The 12,788-nt window shown below is 38.1% G+C and overlaps 1 protein-coding gene across 7 annotated transcripts in view; it reads left to right on the top strand.

Annotated features, from left to right (window-relative positions):
- LOC128706492 (eukaryotic elongation factor 2 kinase) overlaps window positions 1–12,788 on the top strand; it is a gene marked incomplete at its 3' end in the record, with an annotated part of 256,511 nt that overhangs the window by 42,981 nt on the left and 200,742 nt on the right. For 3 of the 7 annotated variants that reach the window (XM_070092758.1, XM_070092761.1, XM_070092757.1), the window contains 1 exon segment: window positions 2,890–3,001. 7 annotated transcript variants of the gene reach the window in all.

Raw genomic sequence — 12,788 nt, 5'->3', positions numbered from 1 at the left:
CCTCCTTGATTTCCTTTCTCTTGGCCACGATAGAAGTGATGGTTTTATGGGGTTTGTCATACAACCTGGCCAGCTCGGCGACACGCAGTCCACTTTCATATTTTGCAATGATGTCTTTCTTGAATTTTATGGTGTTTCTCACCCCTTTACCAAAGGGCTGGCACTAGAAGCTTTCTTTGGGCCCATGGTGGCTTATTTAGCAGGTACAAGCATTAAAAAGAATGGAATAATACAAAATGTATAGTATGAACATAAGGGATCATCCTCACTGGCTGATAAACAGTAGTACACTGGCTGAAAATGGTGTGTTGGGCTGCTCAGACCATGTGGACACGTTCGGGACGAATGACTAATACCAAGTTCAGTGATGATCACCAAGCCAATATTTTGAAGAAAAAACGTTACTTATTACGAAATCTGACGGCGATGTAATCAAGGGGTCCACTGTATTGTAGGCAGTATACTTGTTCAGCTGTTTTAAAGATAAGAGTAGCTATTTCAGTTAAATTGCTGAGTTTTTTTAGGCTATTGTTGATCTTCTTTAACCCTTTGACTGTCGCGGCCGTATATATACGTCTTACGAGGTACCGTGTTTGACGTATATATACTCATAAATTCTAGCGGCTTCAAATCAAGCAGGAGAAAGCTGGTAGGCCCACATGTGAGAGAATGGGTCTATGTGGTCAGTGTGCACCATATAAAAAAAATCCTGGAGCACGCAGTGCATAATGAGAAAAAAAACTCCGACCGTTTTTTTTAATTAAAATGGTCTATTTTCGTATAGTATTTATGGTTGTATTCTCGTTTTCTTGGTCTCATTTGATAGAATGGAAAACATATTATAGAAATATAGCTGATTTTGATTGATTTTACTATAAAAAGAACCTGGAAATGGAGCTCAAAGTAGGGGAAATGTTTGATTTTTGCCAATGTTCAAAAGTAAACAAATGATGTCATTGTCCAATAAATGCCCAACTAGCCATTCTAATATGCAGTCATGAATGGGTTGATGTTATTTATACAATTATTACAGTATTGGAGTAGTCTGCATAATAGTAAGTCTTCTATTTTTTCTTTGAATAAAAATTCAAAATAGAAAGCAAGAGTAATATCAGAGGGGCCTGGAGACATGACTGATGAACAAAGAAAATGTTATTTTAGAACCACGAATGTCTGCATTGTTCATTCTGGACTTTATTTTGAAATTGTCATATTTTTTAATTTTTGTGAAATTGGCCAAATTGCAAATTTCTGACCACATTATTGGGTAGTTGAAATCGGTAAATGGGCAGTTTCTTGTACTCAATCGATAGAGAAAATGGAGTTCTAAAGAAATAGCTATGAGTTTGGTCGACTGGGACAACAGAAAATAGGGCTCAAAGTGGGCGAAATCGCTGATTTGTAAATATCGCCGAGGTCGCTAACTTCGCGAGAGCATAATTCCGTCAGTTTTCCATCAAATTTCGTTTTTTTTGGTGTCATTACAATCGGGAAAAGATTTTCTATCATTTCATAAGAAAGAATATTTTTTTTTTTTCTGAAATTTTGCGACACCAGGAGACACCTCAGGATTGGGGGTTGTGACAGTCAAGGGGTTAAAGGGGTGTGGTTGGTGCCAAGTACATTTAATAAAGAAGAAAAGATAAAGATTTTATTTCCTTGTAAAGGTTACAAAGTATAATTACAATTTTGGTTTAATTAGTACAAGGAAAGCCACTATCATGCTGGGGCCTTTCGGGCAGACTAATCCTAGTACATAATAACTACTTAAATCTAGATAAGATAGTAGTGGTTAAGTTTATTAAAATCTTATGTAATCTTAATACTAATGCGAGGTAGTCATTAGTAGTATACCTGTAGTATACCTGTGACTGGCTTCAAGGCTTGTCATACTACTGCTGGCCAGTCTGTGGCTAGACTTTTCTGTTGCTTGCCTGGTTAACCCGTAAACGGGCCAAATGTATATAGTATACGTTTTTTTCAACATTTGAAAGTATGTAAAAAAATAGATCTTTTTGTTTTTTTACATTTGAAAATGTGTAAAAAAACTTTGATCTACTTTTTTTTTTGTTATATTTGAAAATATGTAAAAAAACGTAGATCTACTTTTGTAGCACTACACATGTGAACGTAGATCTGCTTGGACCATTTACGGGTTAACTAGGTAGCCTGAAGGCTTATGTATCCATTACAGCCTGACTGATGTGGTTTTTGATGGAGGTAGTGATCAGATAGTTGCTGGTCACATTTCTGCTATTGATTCAGTTCTCTGGAATATTGCTTGTGTAATTAGGACCTGTGGAAGAAAAGCATTTGAACTTAATTCCAGTACAGTATGTATCAGTGGCTTCAGAAGGAGGAAGGGGGAGTTTTACTTTTGAGATAATTATTTTTCACATTCATTTTTAGAAATTGTATTTGGATATGGGAAAGAGTTTTTAAAATATATTTTGTCACCTTTAGATTCAGTAAATATGTTAGCTTCATAATTTTGTTAAGAGTTTTATGAAGCTCTAGAAAGAGGAGAGTGATATTTTGTATCTTTAACATATGCTGTAGTAATAGAACATGTTACTAGAAACTACGTTTAAATCTTATCCATAAAAATTTGGACATAACATATGATTGCCATTATATCTTAAAAGTGTTTGCATTTTATCAGCAGTACAGTATTATTTTTTTAATATAAAGTTTCTGTATACATGTACTGCATTTGTGCACAAGTGTAATGCAAACTAAATGGACTTTAATGAAAATGCCTATTACAGCTACAGTACTGTATTATAAAAATTAAAACATCACTTTGTAAAAAACATCTGTGAATTTAATACTTTGTAAAAGCATCGGTTAATGTGACTTGAATAACTTAGACTGTAATCTGTTTTTCAGATTTTTATCAGGGGAGTACGATGTTGAGCAGTAATAGACTACATGGCATTGCATAAGAGCTTGATATAGAGTCTTGTGTACTGCATCATACAAGTCAAGAAGTTTAGAAAAGGTATGGTACTGAAGCAGGGGGTTGTTGTTAGTCTTGACAAGGATATAATATAACCCTTGTAATGGCCTTGAAACTGACATACGACTCTTTACTAGACAAGTGGACTATGCAGCACAATGTATATTGCTGCAGATCTTGTAGCAACTACTCAAGGAAGCCTTTTGAGGGTGAGTAAACTGAATTGTTAATGAAATGTAACCCATCCATGGTGCTTTGCAAGAGCCCATAAACAGTCATTGGTAAATTTGCTTGGCTCTCAATTGTGAGAATGTGAAGTCAAGCCATTATGAGGTGGGACATATGGCAAGTCTCCTAATACCTCCTGCCCCTGTTACCAAACAGTTATCCTGAGTCTCTCTAACCCTCTGGTGTTATTAATCCAAATACGTAATGCCGTTTTCTGCATACTGTATAACTCAAGTAAGGTACAGTATGTGAAAATTATTCACATTGGCACTCTCAGGCCAATGCCCCATGATCCCTTGATACGAACCCAACTGAGTAAAGTATAAGTCAATTTAAGATGGTATCATTATGAACAGAGTTCAGCAAGAAACCAGAAAAATTTAGGTGGTAGGAATAGCATATTGTATGCACCCAGATGCTGAAGTAGTAGTTAAGGTTATTCATAATGTTGTATTTTATTGAAACTGATGAATATAAAGTAAAATAGTATTGGCAAAGTTTGATACAGTGGTACCTCTGTATATGTCCTTAATCCGTTCCAGGACCTTGGACTTTATGTATACCAAACAAATTTTCCCATAAGAAATATAGGGAAAACGATAAATCCGTTACCATGAAAAAAATCCTATTGTTATTGGCATGTTATACATTGATGGGGTTGCATAAAATAATTTAAACACTGCTTAATACTAAAATACATACATAAATACAAAAGAATTAGATAAAATAAATTCAAATTTAACTTCACTTTACTTCGCTAAAAGGAGTTGAGTGCCTATTAGGATAGTGCTGAGAAGAGAGGAGGAGGAAATGTTATTGTTTGGGAGAAGAGTCCCCTTCTCTTTTCTGTCTCTTTTTTCCTATTTGGACCTGGTTGAAGCTCACCAGGTTTGACATTTACTAGAAATACAGTGGTCCCTCATTTATTGTCCTTAATCCGTTCCTGGAAGTGAGACTATTATCGAAATAGACGATTTATGAATCAATTTTCCCCATAAGAAATAATGTAAATACAATTAATCCGTTCCTGACACCTAGAAGTATTAAAACAAAAAAATTTTTTACATGAAATATAGATGTAGTACATAAACAATACATTGGGGCATGATGAATGAAACATTAACAGCATAACACTTACCTTTATTGGTGATTCTTCTTAGTGTATGGAAGACTGGAGGAGGAGAGAGACTGAATTACTGTTTGGAAGGGGAATCCCCTTCCATCAACACCTCAGGTACCAAGTGCTTTTCTGGGGTTACTTCTCTTCTCTGTTTCTTAATGCCACTTGGACCAGCTTGAGAGCCACTGGAGTCCTGTCTCACAAAAAAACTGTCCAGAGAGCTCTGTTTCTGGTGTCTCTTTAAAACTTCCCTAAAATATATAAGTTGCCGATATGGCTTGCAACATCCTTCTCAGAGTGATGTTTCTCCATAAATCTTTCCATCCTACCCCACATTTCAAAAATCTCCTTAATTTCTGAAGAAGACACCTTCTTCCATCTCTCTTCCTCCTCCTCTGCAGCAAGATTCTGAGCTGCGATCTGTTGCTGTTCCTGCTGAAGCTCTTGCAGCTCCTCAGTGGTTAACTCTTCGTTGTGGTCCTCCACCAACTCTTCCACATCCTCCAAACTCACATCCAACCCCCATGGAACTCCCCAATGCCACAATAGAGTTCACAAGTGACATAGGCTCATCAGGGGCTGCCTCAAACCCTTCAAAATCCCTCTTGTGGACACAGTCTGGCCACTAGTTTCTCCAAGCAGAGTTCAAAGTCCTGGTAGTCACTCCCTCCCAAGCCTTACCTATAAGGCTTATGCAATGGAGAATACTGAAGTGTTCTTTCCAAAAATCTCTTAGGGTCAAGTGAGTGTCTGAGGTCACATTAGAGCACCTTTCAAACATAGCTTTGGTGTAGAGTTTTTTAAAGTTTGAAATGACCTGCTGGTCCATGGGCTGGAGGAGAGGAGTGGTATTCGGGGGCAAGAACTTTACTGTGATGAACCCAAACTCCTTCAGAATTAGGTCATCCAAGTTTGGAGGATGAGCAGGTGCATTGTCCATTACTAGGAGGCACTCGGGATCCAATTTCTTTTCCAGGAGGTAATTCTTCACACTAGGGCCAAACACTTCGTTGAACCACTTGACGAAAATTTCCCTCGTGACCAATGCCTTATTATTAGATCTCCAAAACACACACAATTTACTCTTCATAACATTGTTTTTCTTGAACACTCTGGGATTTTCAGAATGGTACACTAGTAACGGCTTCACTTTGAAATCCCCACTAGCATTAGCACAGAACATGAGCGTGAGCCTGTCTTTCATAGGCTTGTGTCCTGGCAGTGCCTTTTCCTCCTGAGTAATGTAGGTCCTCTTTGGCATTTTCTTCCAAAAGAGGCCTGTTTTGTCACAATTGAACACTTGTTCAGGTTTCAGTCCTTCAGCCTCTATGTACTCCTTAAATTCTTGCACATATTTTTCAGCCGCTTTTTGGTCTGAACTGGCAGCCTCAGCATGCCTTATCACACTGTGTATGCCAGTACACTTCTTAAATCTCTCAAACCAGCCTTTGCTGGCCTTAAATTCACTCACATCACTAGTTGCAGGCAATTTCTTTACCAAATCGTCATGCAATTGCCTAGCCTTTTCACAAATAATCGACATCATAAGACTATCTCCTGCAAATTGTTTCTCGTTTATCCACACCAATAATAACTTCTCAACATCTTTGAGTACTGGTGATCTCATTTTTGTCAGCATATTTACCCCCTTTGCAACAACAGCTTCCTTGATTTCCTTTTTCTTGGCCACGATGGAAGATATGGTTGTATGGGATTTGTCATACATCCTGGCCAGTTTGCCCACACGTACGCCACTTTCATATTGTTCAATGATGTTTTTCTTAAATTCAATCGTATTTCTCACCTTCTTTACCAAAGGCTTGGCACTAGGAGTTTTCTTTGGAGCCATGGTAGCTTATCTAGCACTTGCAAGCACTAAAATGAATGGAATATTATGAAATATTTCGTATAAACAAGTGAGGGGACCGTCGCTCACTGGTAAACAATGGCACACTGGCTGGGAAGGAAGGCCGAGGCGGCTCAGAGCGTGAGTATGCATCCAGGACGAAAGACGATTAGCGAGTCAATGGACCATTTGCGAGCCAATGTTTGGACAAAATAACGCAACAATTTCCGAAAAGGACGACTATTGAGCCGGACGATTATTGAGGGACCACTGTATGTCCAAAGAACTTTGCTTCTACCTTCTCCTCAGGATGTTTCAGAAATGTGACATTGTCTGGTCATTTTAGACAATGCTATTATGGCTTGTTTGGGCTTTGTTGGGGTGGTACTTCTCAGCAAAATTTTTGATGTCCATCCATTTGGCAAAGATTTCCTTGATTAACCCTTTGACTGTCACAACCCCAAATCCTGAAGTGTCTCCTGGTGTCAAAAGATTTTTGGAAAAAAGAAAATTTTTTTTTCTTATGAAATGATAATCTCTTCTCAATGGTAATGACACCAAAAGTACGAAATTTGATTGAAAACTTACGGAATTACTCTCCCGCGAAGTTAGCGATCTTGGCGATATATACTCATCGGTGATTTCGCCGAATTTGAGCCCTATTTTCGGCCAATTCCATTCTTCCAGTCGACCAAACTCATAGCTATTTCTTTAGAACTCCATTTTTTCTATCAACTGAGTACAAGAAATTGTCCATTTACCAATTTGAACTACCCAATAAAGTGGTTAGAAATTTGCAATTTGGCCAATTTCACGCAAATTAAAAAAGATTCCAATTTCAAAATAGTGTCCAGAATAAACAGTGCAGACATTCTTGGCACTAAAATAACATATCCTCTGTTCATTAGTCACATCTCCAGGCCCCTCTGATATTACTCTTGCTTTCTATTTTGATTTTTTATTCACACAAAAAATAGAAGATTTACTGTTATACCATTTTTACAATAATACTACTGTATTTTTGTAAAAATGGTATATATAATATCAGTGCACGAGTGAAAGAATATTAGACTCCCCAGTTGACGTATATTGAATGTGTGGTGTGATTTGCTTACTCTTGAACATTGGTAAAAATCGATCATTTCTGCTATTTTGAGCTCAATTTCAAGGTCGTTTTCATTGTGAAACTAATCAAAATCATCTCTATTTCTGTAATATGTTTCCCATTCTATCAAATGAGGCCAAGAAAATGAGAATACAACCATAAATACTATAGGAAAATACACCTCAAAGTCGTTGTTTTAATCCAGAGACACGGTCGGAGTTTTGTTGTACAGTTCACACTGACCACACAGACCCATTCTCTCACATGTGGGCCTACCAGCTTTCTCCTGCTTGATTTGAAGCCACTAAAATTATTGAGTATATTTACTGTACATCTGAAACACTGGCTCGTAAGACGTATATATACGGCCAAAACAGTCAAAGGGTTAATAAAGTAGGGGCTTCCTCTATCTCCTTTTCTGAGCCTGAAGAGAGTGCATCCATCTTAGTCTTGTGCTCCTCCTCCTCAAGTTCCTGCAGCTCCTCAGTGGTCAGCTCTTCCCTGTGCTCCTCCACTAACTCCTCTACATCACCATCACTGACATCTAGACCCATGGACCTGCCCAGAGAGACAATATCCTCCACTATAGACACAGAGAGGTAAACAAGCATAGCGTGCGGTGTCATGACTCATTTTGACCCATACAAGTTCTAGCACGTGAGTCATATTCCAAACAAAGGTCATATACTAAGTAAAAATTTTTGTGTCCAAACACGACGTATACCAAGTTGGACTTATTCCAAAGCGGAAGTATACCGAGGTACCAATGTACTTATTTTACTTAGTGAATAAACTTTTTTACACTTCATAGAACTTTCTGTAGTTTAAAAGAGCAGCCCTAAAGAGACTGTACACATGTTTAAAAGCACTGCTGGTGACTACAGGTGACCATGGATTTGATTGCAAATTGGAGTACATATGCGATCAATTTGTAATGGAGATTTTAAATAAGGACCTGACAGTAAAAATTAGAGATGCTGTGTCATGAAGAGTGGCAGGTTATCCTTGACAGCTGAGACTGAATATGGAAAACTTGAGGAAATTAAAACTATATCAGAGTATCAAACAAATTCCAACCACACAATAGAGCAAAAAACTAATGTGAAGGACCTGGGAGTGATTATGTCAGAGGATCTCACTCTCAGATAACGCAACAATGTATCCACCACATCTGCTAGAAAAATGATGGGATGGATAATGAGAACCTTCTAAACTAGGGATGCCAAGCATGAGATGATACTCTTCAATTTGCTTGTTCTCTTTAGGCTGGAATATTGCTGTATACTAATGGCTCTTTTCAAGGCAGGTGAAATTGCAGGCCTGGAGAGTGTACAGAGAGCCTTCACAGCACACTTTAGTACAATAAAACACCTAAATTACTGAGAATGGTTGAAGTTCCTTGACTTGTACTCCCTGGAATGCAAGCAGGAAAGATACGCAATAATATACACCTGGAAAATCCTAGAGGGATTACTACCAAATTTGCACATTACAAATTGCTCCCTGTGAGAGCAAAAGACTCGTCAGGCAGTGCAACATATCCCCAATAGCAGGGGTGCCACGAGCATGCTAAGAGACAATACAATAAGTGTCAGGGGCCCAAAACTGTTCAACTCCCTCCTAGCATACATAAGGGGGATTACAAATAGACCCCTGGCTGTATTCAAGAAGGTGCCGGACAGGCACCTAAAGTCAGTACCTGACTAGCGGGGCTATGGCTCATATGTCAGTATGTACAGCCAACAGTAACAGCCTCGTTGATCAAGACCTGATCCACCACGAGGCCTGGTCACAGACTGGGCCTCAGGGGTGTTGACCCCTGAAACCCTCTCCAGGTATAATATTGAACACAAGGGTACAAAATTAGAAAATTAGCAATCTATCATAATTGTAATACAGTGGACCCCCGCATACCGATGGCATCACATAGCGATTAATCCGCATACCGCTTGCTTTAATCGCCAAAATTTTGCCTCACATACCGCTTAAAAACCCGCTCACCGATTTTCGTCCGAGACGCGTCCAATGTGCGGCCTGAGCCACGCTCACATGTTCCGCCGGTGGCATTGTTTACCAGCCAGCCTCCGCGGTAACATCCAAGCATACAATCGGAATATTTCGTATTATTACAGTGTTTTCGGTGCTTTTTCTGGAAAATAAGTGACCATGGGCCCCAAGAAAGCTTCTAGTGCCAACCCTACAGCAATAAGGGTGAGAATTACAATAGAGATGAAGAAAAAGATCATTGATAAGTATGAAAGTGGAGTGCGTGTCTCCGAGCTGGCCAGGTTGTATAATAAACCCCAATCAACCATCGCTACTATTGGTGGTACAGCTGCTGCTGCTGCTGCACTGTCAGCTGCTGCTGCTGCTGCACTGTCAGCTGCTGCTGCTGCTGTAGCATCGTCTGCTGCTGCTGTAACATCGTCTGTTGCTGCTGTAGCATCGTCTGCTGCTGCTGTAGCATCGTCTGTTGCTGCTGTACCACCGTCAGCTGCTGCTGCTGCTGTAGCACCGTTGTTGGTGTGGCTTATTGAGAATACCAAGAAACAATTAACCCCAGAGGATTTGCCACCCAGGATAACCCAAAAAAGTCAGTGTCATCGAAGACTGTCTAACTTATTTCCATTGGGGTCCTTAATCTTGTCTCCCAGGATGCAACCCACACAAGTCGACTAACACCCAGGTGAACAGGGAAAAATGCCTGGAACTAGTGCTCATATTGGTGAATTTAAAGCCAGCAAAGGTTGGTTTGAGAGATTTAAGAATCATAGTGGCATACACAGTGTGATAAGGCCTGTTCTGGAAGAAAATGCCAAACAGGACCTACAGTACTCAGGAGGAAAAGGCACTCCCAGGACACAGTGTCTCATCAGTCATTGCTGCATCTTCAATAAAGGTAAGTGTCATTTATTCTTCATTTAGTAGACTAGTACATGCACAATATATACTGTGCATGTACTACTCTACTATTGTGCATGTATCCTTCTCTTTGTGTGTGGGAAAATGTATATTTGATGTGGTAAAAAATTTTTTTTTTCATACTTTTGGGTGTCTTGTACGGATTAATTTTATTTCCATTATTTCTTATGGGGAAAATTCATTCACATACCGATTATTTCGCATAACAATTACCCCTCTTGCACGGATTAAAATCGTTATGCGGGGGTCCACTGTAAATTGTAAAAAATTATTTTCTAAAAAGTGCATGCTGATTAAGGTTAAATGGTTGGGTTAAAAGTTTATTACCCTTTAGGTGAATGAAGACGTTAAATTAAATACAGTGGAACCTCTACTTGCGAGCACATCCACGTTCGAGTTTTTCCAAATACGAGCAGTTGATAGGTCGATCTTTTTGTTTCCATAAGCGAGCAGACCTCAAGGCAGGTTCCTTGACACTGGTGAGGTGCTCTTGATCTCGGGAATTGTATCTCATTTGTTTGTTGGACTATCTTATTGAAACTTGGGCAATGTATGATGGAAAGATACTTTTTAACGTACACCAAAAATTAAAGAAATCGGAGCATAAATAATGGCGTTCACTTCTCGGCAATTAGCCACCCCTTAGCAGTATTTTCATATGGTTTTTATGGTTGTATTCTCGTTTTTTGGTTTCATTTGATAGAATGGAAGATATATTACAGAAATAGATATGATTTTGATTGCTTTCACGATGAAAAGTACCTTGAAATTGAGCTCAACATAGGAGAAACGTTCGATTGCTTGGCTATGTTCAAGAGTAAACAAATGACGTCACTATCCATTCCAATATGCAGTCAGGAATGGTTGATATTATTTATACAATTATTGCAATAATATTATGCAATAATATTATAATATTATAATATTATGCAGAAAATTCGGAGTGTGGAAATTAGGAAAAGGTGTGGAGTTAATAAAAGTATTAGTCAGAGGGCAGAAGAGGGGTTGTTGAGTCACTATCCATTCCAATATGTGGAATTTGATATTATTTATACAATTATTGCAATCAATTTATAATATTATGAGAGAGTGTGGATGGATCATAGTAGAATGACATGGAAAGCATATAAATCTATAGGGGAAGGAAGGCGGGGTAGGGGTCGTCCTCGAAAGAGTTGGAGAGAGGGGGTAAAGGAGGTTTTGTGGGCAAGGGGCTTGGACTTTCAGCAAGCATGCATGAGCGTGTTAGATAGGAGTGAATGGAGACGAATGGTACTTGGGACCTGACGATCTGTTGGAGTGTGAGCAGAGTAATATTTAGTGAAGGGATTCAGGGAAACCGGTTATTTTCATATAGTCGGACTTGAGTCCTGGAAATGGGAAGTACAATGCCTGCACTTTAAAGGAGGGGTTTGGGATATTGGCAGTTTGGAGGGATATGTTGTGTATCTTTATATGTGTATGCTTCTAAACTGTTGTATTCTGAGCACCTCTGCAAAAACAGTGATAATGTGCGAGTGTGGTGAAAGTGTTGAATGATGATGAAAGTATTTTCTTTTTGGGGATTTTCTTTCTTTTTTTTGGGTCACCCTGCCTCGGTGGGAGACAGCCGACTTATTGAAAAAAAAAAAAAAAATTGCAATAAGGCATAACAGTAATTCTTATATTTTTTGTGTGAATAAAAATACAAATTATATATATTGTAATATTAATAATAATAACAATAATAATAATAATAATATGTATAATAATAATGTGTATAATAATAATAATATAATATAATACAATAATAATAATAATAATTTAACCCTTTCAGGGTCCAGAGGCCAAATATCAAAGTGTGCACCAGGGTCTAAGAATTTTCAAAAAATAATTTTGTATTTTTCTTATGAAATGGTAGAGAATCTTTTTCTGAAGGTAATAAACCAAAAAGTACGAATTTTGATGGAAAATTGATGAAATTATGCTCTCGCGAATTTTGGTGTCGGCGATATTTACGCATCAATGATTTTGCCGACTTTGACTCCCATTTTAGGCCAATTACAGTATTCCAGTCAACCAAACTCTTAGCTATTTCACTAGTATTACTTCTATTCTATCGATTGAGCACAAGAAATCGTCAAGTCAACTGTTTCAACAACAAAATAAAGTGACAGGATTTTGGTAATTTGGCCAATTTAATGCAAAGTTGAAAATATTCCAATTTCAAAATAAGGTCCAGAATAATCAGTTTAGGCATTCCTGGCACTAAACTAACATCTCCTCTGTTCATTAGTTATGTTTTCAGGCTTTACAAATGAATTCCATTTTGATTTTTTATTCACATAATGAATTTTTATTCAAACCAAAAAATAGAAGATTTGCTGTTATGCAATACTGTGATAATTCTATAAATAATATCACCACATTTGTGAATGTATATTAGACCCACCAGCTGTAATGTATTAGACTTGTGAGGTCATTTGTTTACTCTTGAACATCGGCAAAAATTTAACATTTCTGCTACTTTGAGCTCAGTTTCAAGCCATTTCCAGTACTAAAACAATCAAAATCATCTCTATTTCTGTAGTATATCCTCCATTCTATCAAATGAGACCAAGAAACTGCA

This window comes from Cherax quadricarinatus, chromosome 40 (genome assembly GCF_038502225.1).
Source record: "Cherax quadricarinatus isolate ZL_2023a chromosome 40, ASM3850222v1, whole genome shotgun sequence".
In the NCBI taxonomy this organism is placed as follows: domain Eukaryota; kingdom Metazoa; phylum Arthropoda; class Malacostraca; order Decapoda; family Parastacidae; genus Cherax; species Cherax quadricarinatus.
The sequence above is the reverse complement of the archived record's forward strand: the minus strand, read 5'-3'. Positions and strand labels throughout refer to the sequence as shown.